Raw genomic sequence first — 10,000 nt, 5'->3', positions numbered from 1 at the left:
CTAAAGCCAAATGAAAGCCACAAGGAAAAGAAATTTTTGGGACTTCTTGCTTCATTTTATGCACGTAACGGCGATGCTGGGCGGGGTGACAGTCGAAGTGGACGGAGTAACGCAGAGCCAACGAGATTCTTCAAAATAACAGTGCAGGGAATATGCAAACCAGATTTTATTACAGGCGCGTCAGGAAAATTAGGATAGATCTCGCACCAAGTAAAATGCATAGGGTGGGTACAGAAAGATGAATGCGATTCATTTGCAGTTTTAACCCTACAAAGTAAAGTTACAATACATAGGAATATATATTCACTTTCCCTAATGTGTGTGTGTGGGGGGGGGGGGATACTTGTGCCATCACAGATGCGGTGTTTGATAAACTACTTGGCGGCATGCTGACATGTACATGGGTAGGTCTTTATACAGAGGTGGCTGACCCATGATCCTTCCGCAGGGAGTAGTTGGTTAGGTAATCACTGTTTGTAGTTTCCAACAAACAATAGTCACCCACTAGATTAGACTTACCTAATTTATGCAAATCCGCGCACGTGCACACATGAGTGTGTGCATTCATGCACACACATCGCCCGCTCGCGCGAATGAGCCCACACACGGATTATATATATAAAAAATATATATATATATATATGTATATACATATATATTTATCTATAAACATTTATATTATATATATGCAAATATACATATATATATATATATATATATATACATACATATGTGTTTATATATGCATATAGATATATAAACACATTCATATATATATATATGAACACAAACACAAACATAGTAACGTGTGTAGCAGATGAAAAAGGAAATATCCACAATAAGAAATGAAACAAAACCATAATGTTTCCAATTCGTCACGAGTTCCTCTTCATACGAATAATTAAACGAAATGGATCAAATTAATCGAAATCGATCCATTTCGATTAATCATTCATCTGAAGAGTAACTCGGGAAGAGTTTGAAACGTTACGATTTTGTTTCATTTCTTATCATGGATGTTTTTGTTTTCACATGTGCATATATATATATATATATATATATATATATATATATATATATATATATATATATATATATATATATATATATTCATACAAGCAACCATACATACTTACTTAAGTTAGTACTTTTTTTTACTTGCAATTTTTCAGCAAAATATTAGTTTTACCCCAAATGTAAGTATCATTTCCGTCAAATCACGAAAATAAAACAAATGTTACTCCGCTATATATGGCCTTGTGGCGCAACGGATAACGCGTCTGACTACGGATCAGAAGATTCCAGGTTCGAATCCTGGCAAGGTCGCTTACCGTCATGCAATATCACTTGCTGACTTAAATAATTTTTAATTGATATGCGCTGGTGAGCTAGAAATATGTCTGTTTGTGTATGTATATGGATAAGCAAACCAATATTGAACACACACACATACACTGCCGTAAGGAAAGGGAAATGCCGGGTGGGGTAACACTCCATAGACCGAGAAAGGAACAGCGTAATGCAAATGCCAACGCGGACATTCTTCAAAACAGAAGTGATTGTCTCTCTACAAGGCCCCCGTAACGGAAGCTGCCTTGCCGCGGGGGGGGGGGGGCTTGATTTTATTTGATTATTTAAAATTATCTGCCGCGTCAACAGCTAAGGTCATTTATGGCGAATGCCTTGCTAAATACAAACATTAAAATATTTAAAACTTACAAATAACAATAAATATATTTTAAATCAAAGCATAAATATTATGCTCTAAATGTATAAAATTATTGCATAAACATTATGTATGATTAGATTTTATTGAAAGTATTAGTCTCCCTAAGGAAACTAATAAGACCCTCTATATCACAATCCTCCCCCAATACATTTTTCACTGTATATGGGGGAGACAAGTACATACGTCTTTGGTCTGAGAATCTTTCCACTACATGTGCGATCGTTAAGGGCTCTTGGCATCCTTCACAAAGTGCTTCACTTTTAGCCATCATTGGTCCATGAGTCAGTCTCGTGTGGCCGATTCTTAGTCTTGTTAATGCAGCTTCTACTTTTCGGTTGGGATGGATGCTAGTCACCCAACTGCCAAGGTCTTCTCTAATCTCTCGCAGGTTGTTTCTAGAGGTATGCCTCAATTGTTCCTTCCATTTATCACGAAAACAACTCCTGATGCTGGGTTTCAAGTCGGTGTGTGGGAGAGGAAAACGAGCATCACAAGGCTGAGCGGCAGCTGCCTTGGCCTTCTGATCAGCTCGCTCATTCCCAATGATACCAACATGAGCTGGCACCCAACACAGAGTTATCTTTTTACGTGTTGACATCAGTGCAAGCCAATTTTGAACCTCCCTTACTATTGGATGTGATGAGTTTAAGCTCTTGATTGCTTGCAAGGCACTACAAGAGTCACAATATATCATAATAGAATGGTTCGTAAGATCTCTAGTCATCTTAATTGCTGCAAGGATGCCATGCAGTGAAGATCGGGGCTGCTAGAGAAAGACTGCCAGATGCAGTCTTCCTTCTGCTCACTGCTGCAAAGCCCACACAATTTTCAAACTTTGAACCATCTGTATATATTGCATCTGATCCTTGGTACCTAGAAATATGCTGAAGAAATCTCTCTCTGACTTCTGCTTCAGATCTCATACCCTTTCCCAATTCCGACCAAACCCAGCTCGATTTGATTAGTCCAAGGGGAGAATTGGGGAATTCCAACAGCCAGAACCTTGGTGAGACTTAAATTAAGATCTTCCACAAGATTCCTCATTCTCCTACCATAGGATTGGCTATCCTCAAGGGGAATGAAAATCAATCTGGATGTAGGAGATCTCGGAATCCTTTGTAGTCTCGTGTAGTAAATCAGGTTCAGGTAGTCCCGGTGTAATGAAAGAGGTGGTTCTCCACTCTCAGCATACAGGGACTCCACAGGTGAAGACCTGAAAGCCCCAGTACAGATTCTGAGAGCTTCATTGTGAACTGAGTCCAACATCCGGAGAACAGTGGGAGTTGCAGATGAATAAGCCTCACATCCATAATCAAGCTTACTACGAATAAGTGCTCGGTAAAGCCGAAGAAGCGTTGTGCAGTCTGCACCCCAAGATAGATGTGAAAGACCCCGCAAAATACTAAGGGCTTTTGTAGCCTTCACTTTTAACTATTGATATGCACTGTGAGGCACCCATGTAAGCCTTGAGTCAAAAATAGACCCAAGTACTTCACCTATTGGACAAAATGTAGTGGGTGTCTCCTAAATAGAGGGAAGGATGGAACTTCCCTCGTTTGTGGAAATGTATAGCCAAGGTCTTACTTGGGGAAAATTTGAACCCATGATATGTTACCCACTGTACAACCTGATTTATTGCAGCCTGCATGTGTCCTTGCACATCCTGTAAGCTTCCTACTGAGCAGTACAGTGTATAATCTGGTCATAATCTCTTGTAAGCATACACAAACTGGGTAACATGAAGCTATCAGATGTTGCAGTTCTTCCCATTTTGCATAATTTCCTGACAGTTCCATTAGATTAGGGTATCCAGTTCACCAAATTACTTTTTTCATAAGGTGTTTGGCAGCACCTGTGGTCAAGGTTTGCCACATCTTTAGGCTGTCCCTTTCCAGGATCTTGGGAGAATCTTTTGAGGGGTTGTTACCCATGGAACTAGTTTCCACAGGCTTCCTTTTGACTGGCTCAGGATTTCTTTGCCTGGGCAAAGGACGGACCTGAGCCTTTGCTTCAGGGGTATTCTGCTTAGCAGCGAAGGCCCCTGTGGATGTAGTGGCAGCTGGAGCTGTCACCGTTGAGGCCTCTGGAGCCTTACCTGATGGCTCCAAAGACCTTACTTTGGGAGGAGTCTCCTCAATAGACCCTTCACTCCTACTCCGTTTCTGGTGGAATTCACCAGAGGCAGTTTCAGCAATTGGGGACTGAGGTTTAAAGGAAGTGGCAGTGTGTGGCATAAGAAGCATTGGAGGGCAAGGGTTGGTGGGAAGGAGGATGGGATAGAAGTGCAGCAAAGGATTTACCTGGCTGTGTAAACAGCACACGGGCATGTCACTTTGCCTCTGGAAAACTAACTTTCTCCTTGCTCCTTATTACCAATACTTCCTTTTCAAATTTGTACCTTTTACATTGCTTTGAAGAAGCTTCATAAGCTTCTTTGCAGTGGTAACAGCATATTGGACCTGGACAGTTGTCATCTCCTTGATAACCTGTTGTACCATACTTTACACATACTCTTGGTTGTCCATTTTCCTTAAAACGGCAAGAGTTGGCTCCATGCCCATAACCCTGGCAGTGGAAGCACCACATAGGGTTGGGCACATATGGCAACACTGCAGGTGAAGGCTGTGAGAATAGACTTGACACGACCTTACACTGTTGCATCTACCTTCCTCCACATAAATCTCAACATAGATGATTTGGAAGATCTACTTGGGCAGTTGCCACATCCATTTCTACTCTTGGGAGATTTCAATAGTCGGCATCACCTCTGGGGAGACACTTTGTGCAACCATCGAGGAAGGGCCTTGGAGTCCTTGTTCTTAAGAGTAGATGCAGTTTTACTGAATAGTGACACTCCTACACATCTCTGGGATTTTCACATCTATATTGGGGTGCAGACCGTACAACGCTTGTGCGGCTTTACCGAGCACTTATTCGTAGTAAGCTTGATAATGGATGTGAAGCTTATTTATCTTCAACTGCCACTGTTTTCCGGAGAGTGGAGAACCACCTCTTTCATTACACCGGGACTACATGGATCTGATTTACTAAACGACACCACAAAGGATTCTGGGATCTCCTACATCCAGATTGGTTTTCAACCCCCTTGAGGATAGGCAATCCTTTGGTAGGAGAATGAGGAATCTTGTGGAAGATCTTAATTTAAGTCTCACTAAGGTTCTGGCTGTTGAAATTCCCCAATTCCCCCCTTTCTTTCAGCATATTTCTAAATACCAAGGATCATATGCAATATATACAGATGGTTCAAAATCTGAAAATGGTGTGGGCTTGGCACCAGTGAGCAGAAGGATGACTACATCTGTCTGTCTCTAGCAGCCTCGATCTTCACTGCAGAGTTACATGCCATCCTTGCAGCAATTAAGATGACTAGAGATCTTATGAACCATTCTATTGTGATATATTGTGACTCTTGTAGTGTCTTGCAAGCAATCAAGAGCTTAAACTCATCACATCCAGTAGTGAGGGAGGTTCAAGATTGGCTTGCATGTCAACACGTAAAAAGATAACTCTGTGTTGGGTGCCAGCGCATGTTGGTATCATTGGGAATGAGCGAGCTGATCAGAAGGCCAAGGCAAATGCCGCTCAGCCTTGTGATGCTCGTTTTCCTCTCCCACACACCGACCTGAAACCCAGCATCAGGAGTTGTCTTCGTGATAAATGGAAGGAACAATTGAGGCATACCTCCTGAAACAAACTGAGAGAGATTAGAGAAGACCTTGGCAGTTGAGTGACTAGCATCCATCCCAACCGAAAAGTAGAAGTTGCATTAACAAGACTAAGAATCGGCCACACAAGACTGACTCATGGGCCGATGATGGAAAAAAGTGAAGCACTTTGTGAGGGATGCCAAGAGCTATTAACGACCGCACATGTAGTGGGAAAATATGCAAGAAAGACGTATGTACTTGTCTTGCCCATATACAGTGAAATAGGTAATGGGGGAGGATTGTGATATAGAGGGTCTTATTAGTTTCCTTAGGGAGACTAATATTTTCAATGAAATCTAATCATGATAATGTTTATGCAATAATTTTATACACTTAGAGCATAATGTTTATGCTTTGATTTTTAAATATATTTATTGTTATTTGTAAAATGTTTATGGGTAGATCTTTTAAAGTTTTGAATATTTTAATGTTTGCATTTAACAAGGCATTCGCCGCTAATGACAGCTGTTGACGCGGCAGATAATTTTAGATAATCAATCAATCTCTCTACAAGGGAAATGCAAATCACATTTTATTTATAACATTTCAGGAGACAGAGGCCTGAAAAATGGTTAAGCAAGCAGCACCGAGGACTTATGAGTCATACAGTAAATGAATATGAGAGTAATTTATAAAATCATTCCTTATATATATATATATATATATATATATATATATATATATATATATATATATATATATATATGTATATATATAAGAAAATAAAAGTAAAAATGAAAATAATAAAAATACATAAATCCCCCGTTAATAGCTCGACTGCTGGTCGTAGACTGCCTGACAGCCGACTTCGACGACCCTGAAACTACCCGATGGCAAATATCTTAGGTTGGGCGTTCCATACCGCTCCAAACAAACTAACGACATCCGCCCACCATTCTATGCCGAAAACCTGCTATCATTATGTTCTTATGGATAGTTGAAAGTAGTTTTCTTGTCACTACAATATGAAAGTATATGTACATACATATATATGTATATACTTTTATATATATACAAACACATATGTACACATACGTACGTACATATACGTTTATACATACATATGTATACATGTATATAAATGTACATTTGTACACGAAAACATGCTTAATTTTTTGGGTGGAGCATAAATTAGTTTCTTTTTATTTACTTGCTATCTTTAGGCGAAATGTTAGATTTCCTCAAATGCAAGTCTCTTTTCAGACACAATAAAATATACAGGTTTTAAAAATAAATATGGCCATGTGGCGCAACGGATAACGCGTCTGACTACGGATCAGAAGATTCCAGGTTCGAATTCTGGCAAGGTTGTTTACAGTCATGCAATATCACATGATAACTTGAATAATTTTGAATTCAAATACACTGATCATCTAGAAATGTATTCGCTTGTGTGTATGCATATGAATAAGTAAACCAATATTGAATATATATATATATATATATATATATATATATATATATATATATATATATATATATATATACGCACGCATGCCCATACACACAAAACACTTTTTTATACTTAATAATTGGTTAGATGGCCATGTAACTTTATAAAGGCAGTGTCACTGCCTTTATAAAGGCAGTGGCATCCGCACAGCTCAAAAATATTTTTGTAATAAATGAGATAAGTCGCAACTGTTCGATAGGCGAGGGAAAGCCATAAGGAAAGGGAAATTTTGCGACTTATTACCACGTTTTAAGCACGTAAAGGCGAGGGCGGCAGCGAGCTAGCCAAATTTTATTACAGACGCGTCAAGAAAATAAGGATGGATCTCGTATCAGTTGGAATGTACAGGATGGGTACAGAACGATGAGGACTCGTTTGCAGTTTCTACCCTGCAAAGAAGAGTTACAATACTTTCACTCATGTGTGTGTGTGTGTGTGTGTGTGTGTGTGTGTGTGTGTGTGTGTGTGTGTGTGTGTGCATTCATGCATGCATGCATATTTGTGCCATCATGCGGTGTATGACGAACTACTTGGCGGTATGATGACATCATATATTTGGCTATGTCTTTATACTGGGGTGGCTAACCCCAGGGGAGCAGTTGGTTAGGTAATCATTGTTGGTGATTCTCAACCCACCATCACATCTACAATAGACTCACCCATTACCATATTTAGCAAATCCGCGAGGTGCACATACACAGATTTTATCGGAATACATATACATATATATTACTTATATATACACATTTATATATAATCAATCGAAATGGACTAAATTAACCGAAATGTGTCTATTTCCTTTCCTTACATATATATTTACTTATTCATATACTAACCTGCTTCTTTGGGTAGTGCTCTTTTTCTGATATCTTTGACCGAAATGTTAGTTTTACCTATAATGCAAGTTTCATTTCTGTCGATTCCAGACAATAAAATGAACAATTTTCTTGCATAAATACGGCCTTGTGGATAACGGTCTGACTACGGATCAGAAGATTCCAGGTTCAAATCCTGGCAAGGTCGTTTACTTGCTGAGTTGATTCATTTTGAATTGAAATGCATTGATCAAATAGAAATATGTTCATTTGTGTGTATATATATAAATAAGTAAACCAATATTGAATTTATATATGCACACACACATACATTACTGTAAAGAAAGGGATATTTTGGGACTTTATGCACGTAACGGCGAGGGTGGCGCCGAGGCAGGGCGGGAGTGATATCCGATAGCCCGAGAAGGGGACGGCGTAATGCAAATATCAACAAGGACATCCTTCAAAACATTGCTTCTCTACAGGTGATATGCAAATCAGATTTCATTCCAGACGTGTCAGGAAAATAAGGATGGACCTTGTACAGGACGGGTACAAAACAAAGATGAATGCGAGTCGTTTGCATTTTTAACCCTGCAAAGTAAAGTTACAATATACAGGCACACATATTCTCACTTTCACTTATATATATGTATGTACTAGCTTTGCTGGAGGTAGACTGCCTGCCAGGCAGCCGACTTTGACGACATACCTGCCTGGGGAGTGAGAGAGTCGTTTGATGGCGTATAGCCAATTTGAACTTCAAACTACCCCATGGCAAATATCTCAGGTTGGGCACTCCCTAACAAGCAAAGATATCTGTCCACCCTTCTATGCTGAAAACCGTCGTTCCTGCTATCATTATCTTGACACTACAATATATATTGCTACGCCAGTGGGTCTTTGTCTCTGTGCGAAACATGTGTTAACATGAAAAGGATGACCTGGGCATGTGTTAACATGAAGGGACCTGGGCAAACATGACGCAACTGGCTGTGAGCGGATGAGCGGAGGAACAAGCCAAGAGAGACGTAGTTGTGTGCTGCTCCTGTGAAGACCTTGTATGTGCCCTGGTGACCTGATAAACTTTGTGTTGCCCTGTTATAAGCTGTATCATGCAGTGTGACATGCTGGATTCCCCCTGTATTGTGCCTATAGAAAAGTGTACGGGTAAATAACTTGTGTAAATAAAGGAAAGACTGTCATTTTGTATTTATTTCATGCCCTGCCTCGCCACGTGGCGTTTCCCCTCATGGTGTTCTGGGACGCTGTGGTGCTCGGTGCCTCTTGGAGCTGTTCAGTGTTCACGACCCTGTGGATAGCACGCCGTCTGCCTAGCCTGCCTTGTGTTGGTAGCAGAGAGACGAGGCGGTCGGCGTAAACAAATGGTGTCAGGAATGGGATTTTTGATATTTGATCAGTGAACGCGCGATTATCATGTTGTCCAAAGATGGCGGCAGCCATGAGGGAGAGGAGGCTATGACTGAGGCAGGCACGAGTGAGGTGAAGCCAAGCCAGATGGACCTGATCACTGCCATGCTGGCCGGTATGAGGGAGGAAATGACACAAAGGGCAGAAGAGCAGGCACAGAGGGCACACGAGCAGGCGCACCATCTTGTCGAGATGCAGGCAAGGAAGCAGAGGAACAGTTTGCCAACTTGCTGAGGTGCTACAGAGCAATCTTGCATCTGTGAAGATGGAAACTCAGCATACATGACAAGGCCCGCAACAGCGTGAAGAGTGAACTGATGGAGGGGGTGCAGACTCTGAAGGGGGAGGTTCAGGGGCCTGAGGGGAAGTGAAGGAGGAAAGGCGGCGGTCACGAGGTAGTAACGCTGCAAGCAGAGAAGGCAGACGAGGTTCTGGCAACAGATGCCAGAGTGTCAGATTTGCTGAGGTCTGCCTGGGGTCCGTGGCAGGGGAAATCCCCGGGCCTGCAGCGTCGTGTCGGAGCCAGTGGTCGCTGCAGAAGGCTTGGGGGACCCATCGGAACCGCTCCCTTGGGTATAGGTGGCGGCAAAAATCGGACCCGGTCAACCCGCCTCGTTGCCCCCCTCACACCCCTCTCCTCCCCCCCAGGCGTGTTTAGTTCAGGCACGCATTCTCCACCCCGCATCCTCTCGGCCTCCAGACATTCTGTGAGGCAAAAAGCCAAGCTGAGTACGACAGGAAGGTGGCCTGGGAGGCCATACGTTGCCCAATTTGAAATGCTGGCATCGCCCAGGGCTGGAGCCAGGAAGAGAAAGCCTGCAGCTGGTAACAGCGCTAAGGGGCC

The 10,000-nt window shown here is 41.7% G+C and overlaps 1 non-coding gene across 1 annotated transcript; it reads left to right on the top strand.

Moving 5' to 3' along the window:
• The first annotated feature begins 1,253 nt into the window (after window positions 1-1,253).
• On the top strand, window positions 1,254-1,326 carry Trnar-acg. The gene has a single exon. It is a non-coding gene; the product is annotated as a tRNA-Arg (tRNA).
• Window positions 1,327-10,000: the final 8,674 nt, after the last annotated feature.

Source organism: Penaeus monodon, chromosome 4 (assembly GCF_015228065.2).
Source record: "Penaeus monodon isolate SGIC_2016 chromosome 4, NSTDA_Pmon_1, whole genome shotgun sequence".
Taxonomy (NCBI): Eukaryota; Metazoa; Arthropoda; class Malacostraca; order Decapoda; family Penaeidae; genus Penaeus; species Penaeus monodon.
Note: the sequence above shows the minus strand (reverse complement) of the source record. Positions and strands in the feature narration are given on the sequence as shown.